The sequence below is a fragment of the Oryctolagus cuniculus genome, chromosome 1, assembly GCF_964237555.1.
Source record: "Oryctolagus cuniculus chromosome 1, mOryCun1.1, whole genome shotgun sequence".
NCBI lineage: Eukaryota > Metazoa > Chordata > Mammalia > Lagomorpha > Leporidae > Oryctolagus > Oryctolagus cuniculus.
The window spans coordinates 107,334,261-107,349,833 of record NC_091432.1 but is presented as its reverse complement, the minus strand read 5'-3'; the positions used below and the strand labels follow the sequence as shown (position 1 = coordinate 107,349,833).

Here is a 15,573-nt window from a genome sequence, read left to right as displayed (position 1 = left end):
AAATTTGAATGAGAAATTAGTATATTCTTATGAATGTGCCTCACATAAATTTTAAATGAAGTGTTTGACTTTTTCATCCAAATCAAGTTGGCAAAAGAATTTTAATTATTTCATTGGCTGAGTTTATGCGATTCAGCTCATATTCAAGATGACTCAAACCAGGGTTCATTAGGAAATAAATATAATTAAATGCTTACAAATGTGTATGTCTTAACAGGAACTGAACTGTAATAATTGTTTAATCTAGAAACTCCCTCTTTTGTTTTGTCACACACAGCTTGTCTTAATATTAAGAAAAAAAAATTAAATACCCTAATTTTTGGCAGTGACTATGGGAGCCTATTAGAGAAATGAATTGTGGTGCTGTTTGAGTTTTCCTTTCAAACTTTCAATTAACTAAATATTTACGTCTGGTCAGTGTCAGCTGCTTTCTGAAACCACAGGTGTCCTCCTCTGCCCCCTATTCTTCCTCTCTCTCTTGGGTTTCTCCATAAAACCTATACGGAGACAGGTTCTTTGGTCTTTTCCAGTATAATTGCGTATTTGCAGTTCCACCTGTAGAAGAGCAGAGTTACTGCCTGGGACTGAGTTGTGACATTTCAGCTTAAGTGAATGCTCCTGAGCGTTTGAGAAATGATAAGAAATACGAGAGTTTAGCTCAGCAAGTTGTACTTGGAGTTCCATGAGGCCACTGTTACACACTCCATCCATGTAAGCACCATCGCTTTTTCTCCCTTCTGTGATACGGGGAGTGTAGGTGGAGGGGGTGGTATGAAGTGAGTCCACTATCACCAGTGGACTCAGAATAAGGAGAAAGTAGGTGTCAGTGGCTAGTATGACTTCTCTCTCTGTTTTACTTTGAGACTCAAAGTAGCTCAGATTAGACATTCAAAGTATCCTTTACTTATATAACAGTTGTGCCTGAATAACTTAAATGAAATTTATTTACTTCTATTATTGTCTAAATAATATGATTTGTTTTTTGTTTACTTCTGTGATTATTTTAAGAACAATACTTAATTTTAACATGACATTATTCTGTAAACATATATTTGGAATGTTCAAGGCTGGATGTTTGGCCCAGTGGTTAAGACACGACTTGGGAAGCCTGCGTCGTATATTGAAGTGCCTGGGTTCAGTACCCAGCTCTGCTCCTGACTCCAGCTGCCTGCAATGCACATGCTGGCATTCAGTGGATTATGCCTCAAGTAACTGGGTCCCTGCTACCCACATGAGAGGTCAGATAGAGTCCAGGCTCCTGGCTTCAACCTGGCCTGGCCCTGGCTGTGGTTTTAGGCACCAGAAACCATCTCCTGGAAGCAGAGGACCGGGGTGGGCATTTTTATGAATTTCTGCCCATCCTTTTTCATTTTTTTTTCTTTTTTTCCCACCAAAATGCATTTATTTGAAAGGCAGCATGACAGAGAGAGAGAGAAGAAGAGAGAAAGGGTGAGGGAGAGGGACAGGGAGAGGCAGAGGCAGAGATCAACCTTCCATCCACTGGTTCATTCCGCAAGTTGCTGTAATGCCTGGGGCTGGGCCTAGCTGAAGCCAGAACCCAGGAACTTGTATTCAAGTCTTCCAACTGGGTGGCAGGGGTGTAAGTACTTGGGCCACCCTCTGCTGTTCTTCCAGGCACATTAGGAGGTAGCTGGCTTAGAAGTGGAACAGCTGGGACTTAAGGATGCTGGCAGCCTAAGCTGCTGCTTAACCTACTGCACCACAATCTTGGCCCCTCTTTATTCTTTTTATTCTCTGATTTACTAAGTGTGATCATATATTACTGACAGTCATGTAGTTTTTACTTAATATTATATCATTTGTCTATTTATTTGAAAGGCAGAGTGACAGAGAGGCAGAGGTAGAGAGAGAGGTCTTCCATCTGCTGGTTCACTCCCCAAATGGCCACAATGGCCAGAGCTGTGATGAGCTGAAGCCAGGAGCCAGGAGCTTCCTCTGGTTCTCCCACGTGGGTGCAGGGGCCCAAGGACTTGGTCCATCTTCTGATGCTTTTCCAGGCCATAACAGAGAGCTGGATCAGAACTGGAGTAGCCGGGACTCGAACCGGCAACCATTTGGGATGCCAGCACTGCAGGTAGCGGCTTTACCCGCTACACCACAGTACTGGCCCCATCATGTGTTTCTAATTGTTAGAAATTTGTGAACACACTTAGAGACTGCATAATGTTCTTTTAGTTTATATGACTTAATTTAATAACCATTCCTCTGGATTTTTGTTCTTAAATGCAAATGATATTTTGAAAATTTTGCTTTTATAAACAGTGTTGCGATAAACATCTTTGTTAATACTTTTACCATATTCAGGTGGCATTTTCAAAAATAAGTTAGGAGATTAGGAATACTGTGAATATTTTAAATTCATGAAACTGTGTGGGAGGAGACTTTTTTTTTAAAACATTTTATTTATTTATTTGAGAGGTAGAGTTATAGACAGAGAAAAGAGTCAGAGAGAAAGGTCTTCCATCCACTGGTTCACTCCCCAAATGGCCACAATGGCCAGAGCTGGGCAGATCCAAAGCCAGGAGCCAGGAGCTTCTTGCAGATCTCCTACTCAGGTACAGGGGCCCAAGCATTTGGGCCATCCTCCACTGCTTTCCCAGGCCATTAGCAGAGAGCTGGATTAGAAGAGAAGAAGTCAGGACATGAACTAGCATCCATATAGGATCAGGCGCCTCTGGCAGAGGCTTAGCCTACTAAGCACCCACTCTGGGAAAAGACTTTTTTTTTTCCGAGTAGTTTCAAGCCTACTGAAAAGTTGCAAAGAAAATACCGAGAATAATCACATTCCCCTTAAATAGCTTCCCCTCTTATGGACATTTTACCCATTGGCTTCATTATTTATGTGTGGACACTCCTTTGCTCATTGTTTCCTCTCTGTATTTTTCTCCTGAACCATGTGGGAATAAGTTGCTGCAAAAACTTCAGGGTGTATTTGCGAAGAATGAGATTTTCTTACATAACTATGGAATAATTACTAGCTTCAGGAAATTTAACATCGATATGATACTTTTATCCAATCTTCTGTCCGTATTTCAATTGAGTCAGTTGATTTAATAATAACCTTTGTTGTATTCCTCCTCCTCTCCCCCATACAAGATCCAGTTCAGGATTGCATGTTGTATCAAGTTGTTATGTCCCTGTAGTCTGCTTTAATGTGAGAGCTCTTCAGGCTTTGTCCTTTATGACATTGAATTAAAAAACAATACTTGTCCCTCCTCCTCTTTTTGCTAGTAAAAAGATTCTCATTTAAGTTTTTCTGTCATTTCCCCATGATGAAACTAAGGCTATGTATTCACAGGCAAGTAATACTTACCTGACATATCCTTCTAAGAGTGTTACACCCAGAGGTACCCAGTGCCCTTCTGCCCTTCACTGGTGACGTTGATTTTGATTATCTAGAAGAGAAATTGTGTGATTTTTCTGCTGTATTGTTATCATATTTCCCATTACAACTAGTAGCAATCTGTGGGGAAACACTCTTATCAGATCATGCAAATATCTTGTTCCTCTTAAAAATTTCTTCTTAGATCAAATTTTTTTTTAACTTTTATTTAGTGAATATAAATTTCCAAAGTACATCTTATGGATTACAATGGCTTCCCCCCACCATAACTTCCCTCCCACCCGCAACCCTCCCCTTTCCCGCTCCCTCTCCCCTTCCATTCACATCAAGATTCATTTTCAATTCTCTTTATATGCAGAAGATCAGTTTAGTATATATTAAGTAAAGATTTCAACAGTTTGCACCCACATAGAAACACAAAGTGAAAAATACTGTTTGAGTACTAGTTATAGCACTAAATCACAATGTACAGCACATTAAGGACAGAGATCCTACATGAGGAGTAAGTGCACAGTGACTCCTGTTGTTGACTTAACAAATTGACACTCTTGTTTATGGCATCAGTAATCACCCTAGGCTCTTGTCATGAGTTGCCAAGGCTATGGAAGCCTTTTGAGTTCGCTGACTCTGATCATATTTAGACAAGGTCATAGTCAAAGTGGAAGTTCTCTCCTCCCTTCAGAGAAAGGTACCTCCTTCTTTGATGACCTGTTCTTTCCACTGGGATCTCATTCGCAGAGATCTTTCATTTAGGTTTTGTTTTGTTTTATTTTTGCCAGAGTGTCTTGGCTTTCCATGCCTGAAATACTCTCATGGGCTTTTCAGCCGGATCCGAATGCCTTTAGGGCTGATTCTGAGGCCAGAGTGCTGTTTAGGACACCCATCATTCTATGAGTCTGTGGTGTATCCTGCTTCCAGTGTTGGATCGTTCTCTCCCTTTTTTGTTCTATCGGTTAGTATTTTCAGACACTAGTCTTGTTTATGTGATCCCTTTGATTCTTAGTCCTATTAGATCAAATATTACTTACATATATCATCGCTGCACAATCTTTGCTTGAGCCAGTCTTGTCCATGATGATTTCCCAAGTACAGCCCTTTATCAACCTTTATCAATCCACAGTCACTAAGTATTCTCCTGTAAAGAATCCATTCACCTGTTCGTCCATTCTCCCATTCTCTGTATATCTGCTGTTCTTTCAATCTATCTGTGTCAATCTATTCATTTTCTATGTGTGGTATGGACTCCCAACTCCCCTTTTCAATGGGTTATTATTTAGTACTTAATTATATTAGCCATCAAATTTTCCTATATTTAGTTATTAGGAGCCCCTTCAGGTTGTGTCCTGTGACCTTTTGATGCACTTCTGCCATTTTTGAGCACTAACTTTTTTTCTGTCTTAAGATATCTAGGCTCATCTTGTATGTTTTCGGCAGTAGCCCTGTAGTCACCCATTTCTCTGAGGAATTCTGGTTTCTTTAAGAGGACAATGGTATCAGAAGACAGCATGGGGATGCTGGGTGTGCTACTTGCTGATGGAGTAGGTTTGCTTCTAGTTCTCTTAGGAGCCACAAAAAATAATACATGCACACATGTGTGTGCACTTGCATATGCTGCATGTATTTTTCACAATCATGAGTTCACAGTAGTACTTCAAGTCAATACCATTTCCCTGGGGATACTTTTCTCCTTTGTGTGTTTTATTCCTCTTATTCCACAGTGAAAATCATGGCTTTTAACACATTTGCTCATCTACCCAGTCCTGTAATACATCTCAAAATAGACTCAGACTTGCTTCAACTATACCCCTAAAGAAAAGAAACCTACTGAAAAAAATAGTTCAGGACATGTTTGCTGTTTTCCCCACATGCATCTTATAATAGAGAATATAGAAAAATATGAGATAACTTATATTATTTTTTTACCTCCATAGTGGTGGTTTTATTCATTTGAAGTACATTTGTGTTCATTTGCCTCCATTTCTTCCAATTTTAGGTTTTAATTTTTCTCATTCTTATTCATTAATTTTTTTTGAATATGTAAAACACTAACATGCTTTCCAAATTCAAAATTGACAGCACAAAAAGGTATACGATCCCTTTTTTCTCTAAAAGGTATACTAAGCCTTGTATCACTGCCTGGAGCTGGTCAGTTATTTAAAGGAAATGATTTAATGCTGTAACTAGTACTCAAACAGTATTTTTCACTTTGTGTTTCTATGTGGGTGCAAACTGTTGAAATCTTTACTTAATATATACTAAACTGATCTTCTGCATATAAAGAGAATTGAAAATGAATCTTGATGTGAATGGAAGGGGAGAGGGAGCGGGAAAGGGGAGGGTTGCGGGTGGGAGGGAAGTTATGGTGGGGGGAAGCCATTGTAATCCATAAGATGTACTTTGGAAATTTATATTCACTAAATAAAAGTTAAAAAAAATAAAGGAAATGCTATTCTCTGAAAGTTTAAACTCATGATCTTTATTCTTCTAAATTGTTCTTTTTTAAAAAAAAATCAAACATACTTCTGAGGAATTCAAAGGGAACAAAATAACTCTTGTTCTTTCAGCCAGCCTTAATTTTGTGTATACTGGGAAATAAATGTTTGTTCATCAGTGAGGCGAGCGCCAGGTGCTTCATGGTGTACCCTGCTCACCTCATCCCTTTTGTCTGCATATACTGCTGCGGGAGTTCCTGGATTCCAATCACTGCTGCTATCTGTATTCTTTTTTTTAGATTTATGTATTTATTTGAAATAGTTATAAAGGGGGGTAGGGTAGAGAGATGGCTCCAAAGGCCAGAACTGGGCCAGGACAAGCCAGGAGTCAGGAGCTGCATCTGGGTCTCCCACATGGGTTGCAGGAGCCCAAGTGCTTGGACCACTCTCTGCTGCTTTTCCAGGCACATCAGCAGGGAATTGGATTTTTTAGAAAGCTTTTATTTATTAAATATAAATTTCACAGGTATTGCTTTTGGAATAGAGTGGTTCTTCCCCCCATACCCAGCCTCCCACCTCAACTCCTGTCTAACTTCCTACTCCCTCTCTCATCCCATTCTTCATTAAGATTCATTTTTAATTATCTTTATATACAGAAGATCAACTCTATACTAAGTAAAGATTTCAACAGTTTTCACCCACACAGATACACAAAGTATAAAGTATGTTTGAAGACAAGTTTTACCATTAATTCTCATAGTACAACTCATTAAGGACAGAGGTCCTGTTGCGGTGGATTTGTTCTGAGAGGAGGAGCATGGTGGGGGCAAGAGGCACGGAGTCACCACACAGACCCCGGGAGTCGGGTGAAAGCGGGCCAGAGGCGAGCAGTCGGCAGACTCATTTATTTCAGTTGGTACAGAGGCTTAAATAGCCAAGGCAGCCAATCCAATCAAGGGGTGGTTTATGCCCTAACCAATCACAACCTGTTGCCAGGCAGTATCCGAAGCTATCCAATCACAGCCTGTTGCCAGGAAGGCTCCGTTTGCCATGTGGGTTTCAAAGCTATCCAATCACAGCCTGTTGCCAGGCAGGCTCTGTTTGCCATGTGGGTTTCAAAGCTATCCAATCACAGCCTGTTGCCAGGCAGGCTCTGTTGTCAGGTGGTTTCCCAGGGGGTCTCCAAAGCCACTCCTGAGTAACTGACGTTCGCTTGCCAGCGGTCATCTTGGCATGGCCTTCTCATTCCACCACAAGGTCCTACATGGGGTGCAAGTGCACAGTGACTCCTGTTGTTTATTTAACAATTGACACTCTTTATTTATGACATCAGTGATTACCCGAGGCTCTTGTCATGAGCAGCCAAGACTATGGAAGCCTTTTGAGTCCACAAACTCCCTCAGTATTTAGACAGGGCCATCAGCAATGTAAAAGTTCTCTCCTGCCTTCAGAGAAAGATACCTCCTTCTTTGATGGCCCCTGCTTTTCACTGGGATCTCACTCACAGAGACCTTTCATGGAGGGTGTGGTGTGTGTGTGGTTTTGTTGTTGTTGTTGTTGTTGTTTTTTTTTTTTTTTTTTTTTTTTTTTTTTTTTTTTTTTTTTTTTTTTTGCCACACTGTCTTGGCTTTTCATGCCTGAAGGGGAGCTGGATCTTAAGAGGAGCAACTGGGACTTGAACCTGTACCCATTTGGGCTGCTGGTGCTGCAGATGGCAGCTTAACCTGGTGTGCCATGGCGCCTGCCCCTTTACCTGTATTCTTGTGAATATTTTATCCTTTCTCTGTCTCTAGCTTACTGATGATAAATTTCAGCACTTCTCACTTTGCTAATTTATCTTGGAAAACATCTTTGAATGGTGGGTGTATCACGTGTGTGCTTTTTTCAAGAGTTGAGCTCGTGATTACATGTCTGTCTCTTTTTTTTAACAGTATGGCCTAGAATGTGTTTGATTTAAAAGGCTGACATAGTCTCCAGCTCTACATTGAGATATGAGTATATTCTCGTACTGTTGGGTTATGGTAAGATTTCTAGGCTTTGTTTGTTCAAGATTTGCAATTTATGGACTTTGCTCACATGATATTCTTATGTCCTCTCCTTGTTCAAAATTCTAGGGTTTGTGGAATGATGGGCTCACAACAGTTAATCCTGAGTGACTTAAAGAACCACCAGACAGCTTTAGGTGAAATGTTCTAGGACAGATCTTAATTTGTGGAATTGAGGGCTGCAACAAACTTCACAATTACTCCTTTCATTCCAGCAAGTAATTTTGTTTAAGGTAACCCATGTAATCTTAATACCTGGATGTGTCCAGTTTTATCCTGCTCTGATATAGGAAATCCTAGTACAGAGGGAAGAAAAAGAAAGTAGCCTGTGCACCAAAGACACTGTAGATAAATGTCTAGCAAGATTTGCTTGCGTTTTTGACATTGGGAAGTTATGACTCTTCTAAGTCAAAGAAATTAGCGATGGATAAGAAGGGAGGCCACCTTTGTGTGGCTGATGGGCTGGCTTGGGAAGTCTGAACGGTGACATTAAGGCTTTATTTACTTGTATAATTTGGGAGAGATTTTTCTAGCAGATTGTGAGATCTTCTTGATTAAGTTAGCCACTAGTTGAATATGCACCTGAGGTGCTTTTATTTCTTTAATCCTTCACATTTTACTAGCTATAAGCAATTAAAAATTGGTTGGCTTGATATTAGATAGAATTTGTATACTTTCCAAGGCAAATGTAAAATAGGAATCATTTATTTGAATACATAGATCGTAGTGTGATTGCGGTGGACCTCAGAAGTATGGCGCTTTGTAGAGTCCTATTAGTGACATTTGCTGGCTGACTGTGAGCATTTCTTTATTGCCTGTTTCAGCTAGCAGAGAAATTAACAGATGGAGACCTGTATTAAAAGTACTCACACATATTAAAAGCTTTGAAACATCTAGTATTTTACTCAAGAGCAGCAAATCCTATTTCCATAATTTTATATGTTTCAACATGTCATGTTGTTGAGCCTTTTTTTTCCTCACCTGCATTTAATGTGTCAGTTGTTTCTGGCTTGTTCTTTAGAATTTTATAATTGGAAATCTTTCTGTTCCTTGAAAAACACATTTAAAAAAATATATGCTGTTCAGCTCAGTGGTTAAAGCTGAAATGAGTGTGAATGTATGCTTTCTGTTAGGGTTCTGAGAGCAGTAATAAGATCTCTTTCAGCTCTACTGTATAGGGAGGTGAGCTATCCATCAAAAACACAGTCTTGGATTTGGGTCTTCTATTTAGATTAGGAATGTTAAGAAAGATGGATGGTAAATGTCTTTTAGCTGCATTGTCCCCCAAACATGAAATGAAATCTAAAGACTCTCAAAGAAGGTTTCAATTACACTGGCAAATGACTTGAACAAGGATGGGGTAAGGGGAGGTCACGGGCCACTGGAATGCCAGTTGTGGGTTTATATTGTTTAAAATGAAAACATTATTTCCATTAACCCCTTTCCACTAACACCTCCACCAGAGTTATTTTCAGATTGTACCTTTGTAGGTGTTAGTCATACTTGATAGAAATACCTTATCTCTAGTGTGAGTTGCACCGCCTTTCCCATGGGTGTATTTCTCTCCCTATCCAATACACAATCCAGGATTTCATTTGACTATTCCTCTGGAGAGATACTGGCATCCTTGTGTTCTGCAGACCCGAGTTTAGAAGGTAGCAGTAAGCTACCGAGTTGCAAAGGAACATTCCTAAATGTTTTAATTAACAACAGAATAAATGGATTCTGTGTTGTGGTTTTCTGTGATAACAGCTAATCAACTTCCGAATCACACTGAATACTAGAGTTTAGGCAGGGAAAATTCTAGGTTTAAGGGTGACTTTCAGTGGCTTTGCCCTTATCTGTCAATGTGGGTTTCAGTGTGGTTTTTGCCCTCTCACTGCAAATGGAGAGAAGAGTTGGTAAGCAGAAGATGGAGCATCCTTTTAATGAGTCGGCTACAGTGTGCACTCAGGGCAGACACTTTACAAGAGCACCATTAATTTGAATAAAACAGGAGAAGGTAGGTACTTTGTACATCCATAAAGCACTGAAGGGGATAAATCCAATTATCTGTTCAATATTTAATGGCCATAAAGTTAAAAATTTTAAAGGCAGTACCTCGGAGACTGCTTAGTCAATTCTGTCCATATTATTTTTGACATTCAAAAGTCAAGGTAGAATAGCCATATTGACGGCAGCACTCATCACATTGGTCTGCTGATTTAGTGGCAATGACCCTGGGATTCGTGTTTCTCTACATAGATGAGGATCAGTTGCATTTTTTTTCCCTGCTGGAGCTCTTAGGGAATCCACTGGGTTTCCAGCATTTTTCTTTCTGTCCTTTGCTGTTGACTTTTGGTATGAAATATAATTAAGGATGGTTGACTAAATGGGTCAAAAAACAAAAGAACCAGAATAAAGATCAGCTGCTTGAATTAAACTACAGTTTTTAAACAAAACAGGATTTTTTTCCCCTTAAACTTCAAAAATTCCTGTCTGTCAAACTCTATTAACACTATTAACCTAGTATTAACTCACCCAATTTTTCGGATGTTTTTTCATTGTGCATATTTCCAAAGCAAGCTGTTTGTGTGTTTGTTGGAGGAGAGACAATCTTTTAAATTGTGCCAACTTTGTTTATTCTACCGCTATACATAGCCACTGATGCAGATAGACATTCCCCTAGCTGTGGTTCAGAGGCAGCTTCTAAGAAAATCGATGCAATAGCGACTGTTGGAATGAATGCCAATATGAGAGAGTGATTTTGTGATCTGGTCTTGAAGCTCTGTTCTTCTTGCCTTTTAGCTAATACAGGATCCTAATTAGCCATTAACATGTTCTCATCTTGTATGGTCCAGACTCTAGAAATGTATCTTACTGTATTTCAGACACTGTTGCTGCCAGTTCCCTTTTTTACGTATTCTGTTTTATGTACTTCCTTTCCATTGGAATATTTCCATTTTGTACGTCTCTGGTAGAGTTGTGTGCTCCCTGGGTGTTTTGTCCCTTCCAGCATGGCTTCTGATGCCTGTGACTATTGATTTGCTTTTAAACTAATACTATATATAGATAAATTTTGACAGAATACAGGTGTATTGCTAATATGTTACAGGGGAATCATACAGGAATACAACTGTAAGAAAAATTAGAGAAACAAAAGCTAAGAGGGATCTTCAAAAAATTTATGGAAAGTATGCATTCTGAAAAAAAAAATGCATGGATTTCAGTTTTTTTGTCCCCAAATAAACCTATCTTTTAATTCCATTTCCCATTGTCTTTTTGAAACCATCTCATTTATTGTGTCAATTATAAAATGATAACAGGACTTTTGTTTTAACGTGTCAGTTTTAAGAAGGTCTTGCCTGTTAGGAGTGCTTATGAGGAGTTTGTAGCATTCCTTGAGAATACATATAAAGTCCTTTTCTTCTTCTTCCCTATTTTGCAGCCCATTTCCCTTGAAATAGAGACTTGTTTTGGTTGACTATTTTCAGATGCAAATTCGGCTTATTCTTGACACATGTAGGACCTCTTAAGGATGATACTTGTGGAAATCTAAAACCATTTAGCATTTTTGGATCTTATAGTTTTAAGTAGATTTTTCCTTGTTTTGCTCCAAGTGTCTTGAGTGATTTGGCGGTTAAACCTTTGTTTTCATAGTTTCCTTTAAAGAAAATAAAGGTGAGAAACTAATGATTTCCCGGATAATTCAAAGAGAAGATTTAACGTACAAATCCCTAACATGCTACTTTACAAGGACTTCCAAATCAGCTTATGTTGCAACTCAGCATGACAATTGTTAAACTCATTTATTTTTAAAGAGCTTTTATATGTGATATGTGTTAGAAGAGAGACACTTTTCACACCATTCTTTTTGAAAAGGACATGTATTTCTGTCCTCTTAATTGGGATAATGCATGTTCCCTCTTGATCCATACAGACTTTAGACTGTAAGCTTTTTGAGGACAGAAACCCTTTCTGTTTGTATGTTCCTAGAACATCATGTTTCTTGTATGATTTTTCTCCCAGATTTCTGTATTGTAAGCATTATCCATATAATATTTCTATACACCCCATCTTATGGAAATCAATATTAGTCATGAAATTACAGATTTGTTGGGCTGTCTTTTCTTTCAATAATAACAGTCTTCAAGTTATAGGGAATGCATATTATGAAAAAGATATACATGGATTCCAATTTCTTTGCAAAAAAGAAAACATTTTTTGTTTCCACTTTCCACCAATTTTTCAAACTACCCTTGTTCATATTTAAATTAAAACCTCACTTATTGAAACATATAGTTTTATTTATGTACCGCTTAAAATCTTCTAATGTGTCACACTTGAGAAACAGTGTCCTAGCGTAGCCTTGCATGTTCCCAAATTTCTTCTATTTTAAAGATGTACTTATTCATTTGAAAGTCAGAGTTACACACAGAGAGAAGGAGATGCAGAGAGAGAGGACTTCCATCTGCTGGTTCACCCTCCAGATGGCTGCAATGGCTGGAGCTGCACCAATCTGAAGCCAGGAGCCAGGAGACTCTTCCGGATCTCCCACATGGTGCAGGGGCCCAAGGGTTTGGGCCATCCTCCACTGCCCTCCCAGGCCACAGCAGAGAGCTGGATTGGAAGTGGAGCAGCTAGAACTCGAACTGGTGCCAATATGGGATGCTAGCACTGCAGGTGGTGGCTTTACCCACTACGTCACAATGCTGGTCCCACATTCCCAAATTTAATGAAGATTTGTAATGGAGGGTTAGAAATAAGATTTATTTTATACTTAGTATATCAAGTACAATTTCCAAATATTTTTCTCAATTATGTCAAGTATATGTTTTCTCCTTTAATCCTTGTAACAACCCAATAATATCCTTACTTTATACATAAGAACATTGAGGCTCAGAAAGATTAGGTGACAGTCTCAAGGTCATATAAGTTAGAATTAGAGCTAAGATTATGTATCCAAGTTCATATAGTTTCAAGGTCTGTGGTGTTCTTACTATGTGTTGCTGACTTCCAGTGATCGACTTAATCTTGTGCATTCCTATAGTGGTCTGGTTTCCCACTGTCAAGTCTCCTATAGTTGGAAGAGTTCCCACTGAATGATATTTATCATTTGGGAATTTCTTCTGAAGATGAATTTTGTATGGTCTTGAACATTGTTCTCATTACCTTCTTCTTCTTGTTTTTTAAGATTCCAAGGATTTTGTTTTAAATTTTTACAATTTATTTTTACTTCTTAAAACTTTTATTTATTTGAAAGAGCAATAGAAGGGAGAGAGAGAGAGAGAGATATCAAGAAAGAGAGATCTTCCACCTTCTGGTTCACTCACCAGAATGCCCACAACAATCAGGGCTGGGCCAGGCCAAAGCAAGGATCCAGGAACTCCATCCACATGGAGGCAAGAACCCAAGCACTTGATCCAGCATATGCTGCCTCCCAGACTGTGTCTTAGCAGGAAGCTGTATGTGAAACAGAGGAACCAGGACTCAAACCAGGCACTCAGATATGAGATGTGGGCATTCCAAGTGGTGACCAAAGCCTCTGGGCTAAATGCTCTCCTAACCACGTCCCTCTTAAGGCTTGTATGAAAGGGAGCCTCCTAGCATTTCTGAGAGGTATGCATTTTCTGAAAGTATCGCTGTGAATGGGTGTTTGGTACAGTAGTTAAGTTGCCACTCTGGGATTCCTATATCCCATATCAGAGAACCTGGTTCAAGTCCTAGTTTTTCTGCTTATGTGACCTAAATTGTGTTGTACTTTGGATATGATCTGATCCAAAGTTACCATCCTTACCCAAAATGAATGCCTGAATCCCCTTTTTAATATACACACACATGATCATCCAACCTTTGCTGATCACTTCTGAGAATTATAGTCACACTCTCTCCCTTTTAACTGTTGCTGAAAGAAAGAAGGCTTAGTCAACCATGATCTATCAAAACTAAATTCCTAATGCTTAAAAGTAGCAATGTTGCCTACTACTTCCTTATTTGATTTATTTATTTTGGTGGTAGAGTACAGAAGAATGTTTTTAAAATATTGTTTGCCTTTGGATAAATTCATAAAACTGTGTATTTCTCCCTAAATCACTTGGCTCCCATTTCAAATAATCATCAGGGTTTCATTTTCATTCAGCTGGATGGCATACCCATAGATTATTTAATGGGATCACTTACATTGATGGATGATTTAATATTTTGAAGACAGCACACAGTAGCACTTTGAGGGAATCATCAGGCTGGCAGATGAGAGATGTGCACTGCTCAAGTTCAACATCAGAGCTGGGGTAAGTGCGGTTTTGTGTCACTGCTCCTCCTCAGTTGCTTACTGAGCATTTTATACTTTTGTTTTTTCCCCAGATTGTAGTCTTCTTGGTTTCTTGTCTGACTTACTCACCAAATTCAAGTCAGGTCTCCTGATAGTTCCAGATAGAGGAATTGCATGTGTTTCTTTCTGAGTATTAATCCTGGGTACTTTGATTTTGGATAGGGAGGGGCTGCTGAGCCCTAGGAATCTCTGTCTGCAGTTGGAATGAGCACATCTTCAGGTGGCTTGCTTTCACCCCTTTGATCAGGCCTCTATCTGCTGATTTTATTTCATAGTCTATACCATAGGGAGGGAAAAAGACCACTGTTTTTTATTCCCTCGTAAAATTAACTGATGCCTAAAACAAATATTCTTAAAGATACTGCTTTTATACCACACCAAGATGATTGATATAGTTTCAGTATGTGATTTATATTTGGCATGTTGATAAACTCATAAGACCTGGAGAATGAAAAGAGCCATAATCTCACTTTTTAGTCTCAAAAGGTGAAATTGATCAGAGGTGGTGACCACATAGTTCTCCCTATGGCTCAAACCAATAAATAATTTAACAAAGTTTTGCTCATTTCAAGAAATTCAATTGCTACCCCTTCCCTACCTGTCCGTTTGCAGAGAATTTAACTTTATTGAAGCTAAAAATCTAGTGCAACGTTTTATCAGTTGGAGAGTATTTTGAGCTTCTGTGTTTTGCCTGTTTTTTTTTTTTTTTTCCCCACAAATGTGTGAAATGTTGGTATCACAAGAAAACCAGGTTATTTTTGGTCTTCTAAAATGTATCTTCATGGTCCCCATGAGGGACTGAATTTCTTTTTAATGTGCTGTTTTCCTCAACCTAACCTTTCTGTAAGGAGAAGTAATAAGTTTATTGTCAGTATTGTGTATATTTTAATTGAAGATAAATGAGTTTTCTTTTTAAATGTCTTCAGTATTACATATCTTCAGTTTTATTATCCTAATTTCAGTAGATCGGCAAAGCCAGATAAGCTTAACAACCCTAACCTGATTCAGCATTCATTACTGCTGCTAAATCAAATAAGACCTGGCTAATAGAAACATGGCTTGTGCAGCCATTCTTCAATTTAATTAGAATATTGTACATTGTATTGCACTTATATGTGTATACCAGAGACAGAACTTTATCATCAATTTGGAAACACTTGTGCTGTACCCTCTAGCTAAAGATATTTATCATTTATTGTAAAATCTCCTCCATTGGGAAAGTCTTTAAATTATTAAATATCCAGATTGCTTGAAGGAGTGGAGATGGGGCTGGCTCACTTAATGTGCCATCAAAGTTGGGAATGCAGGTCTCATTTGACTGTATTAAAGATTGACACCTTTTCTGTAGAGGGCAAAACAATTAGTGTGTTAGACTTTGTGGGCCATACGGTCTCTGTCACAACCATTCAGCACTGCTGCTGT

General features: G+C 38.8%; 1 protein-coding gene across 9 annotated transcripts in view; it reads left to right on the top strand.

Moving 5' to 3' along the window:
- The window catches only part of CADM1 (cell adhesion molecule 1), a 349,360-nt gene that overhangs the window by 114,852 nt on the left and 218,935 nt on the right, over window positions 1-15,573 (top strand). The window lies entirely within an intron of this gene.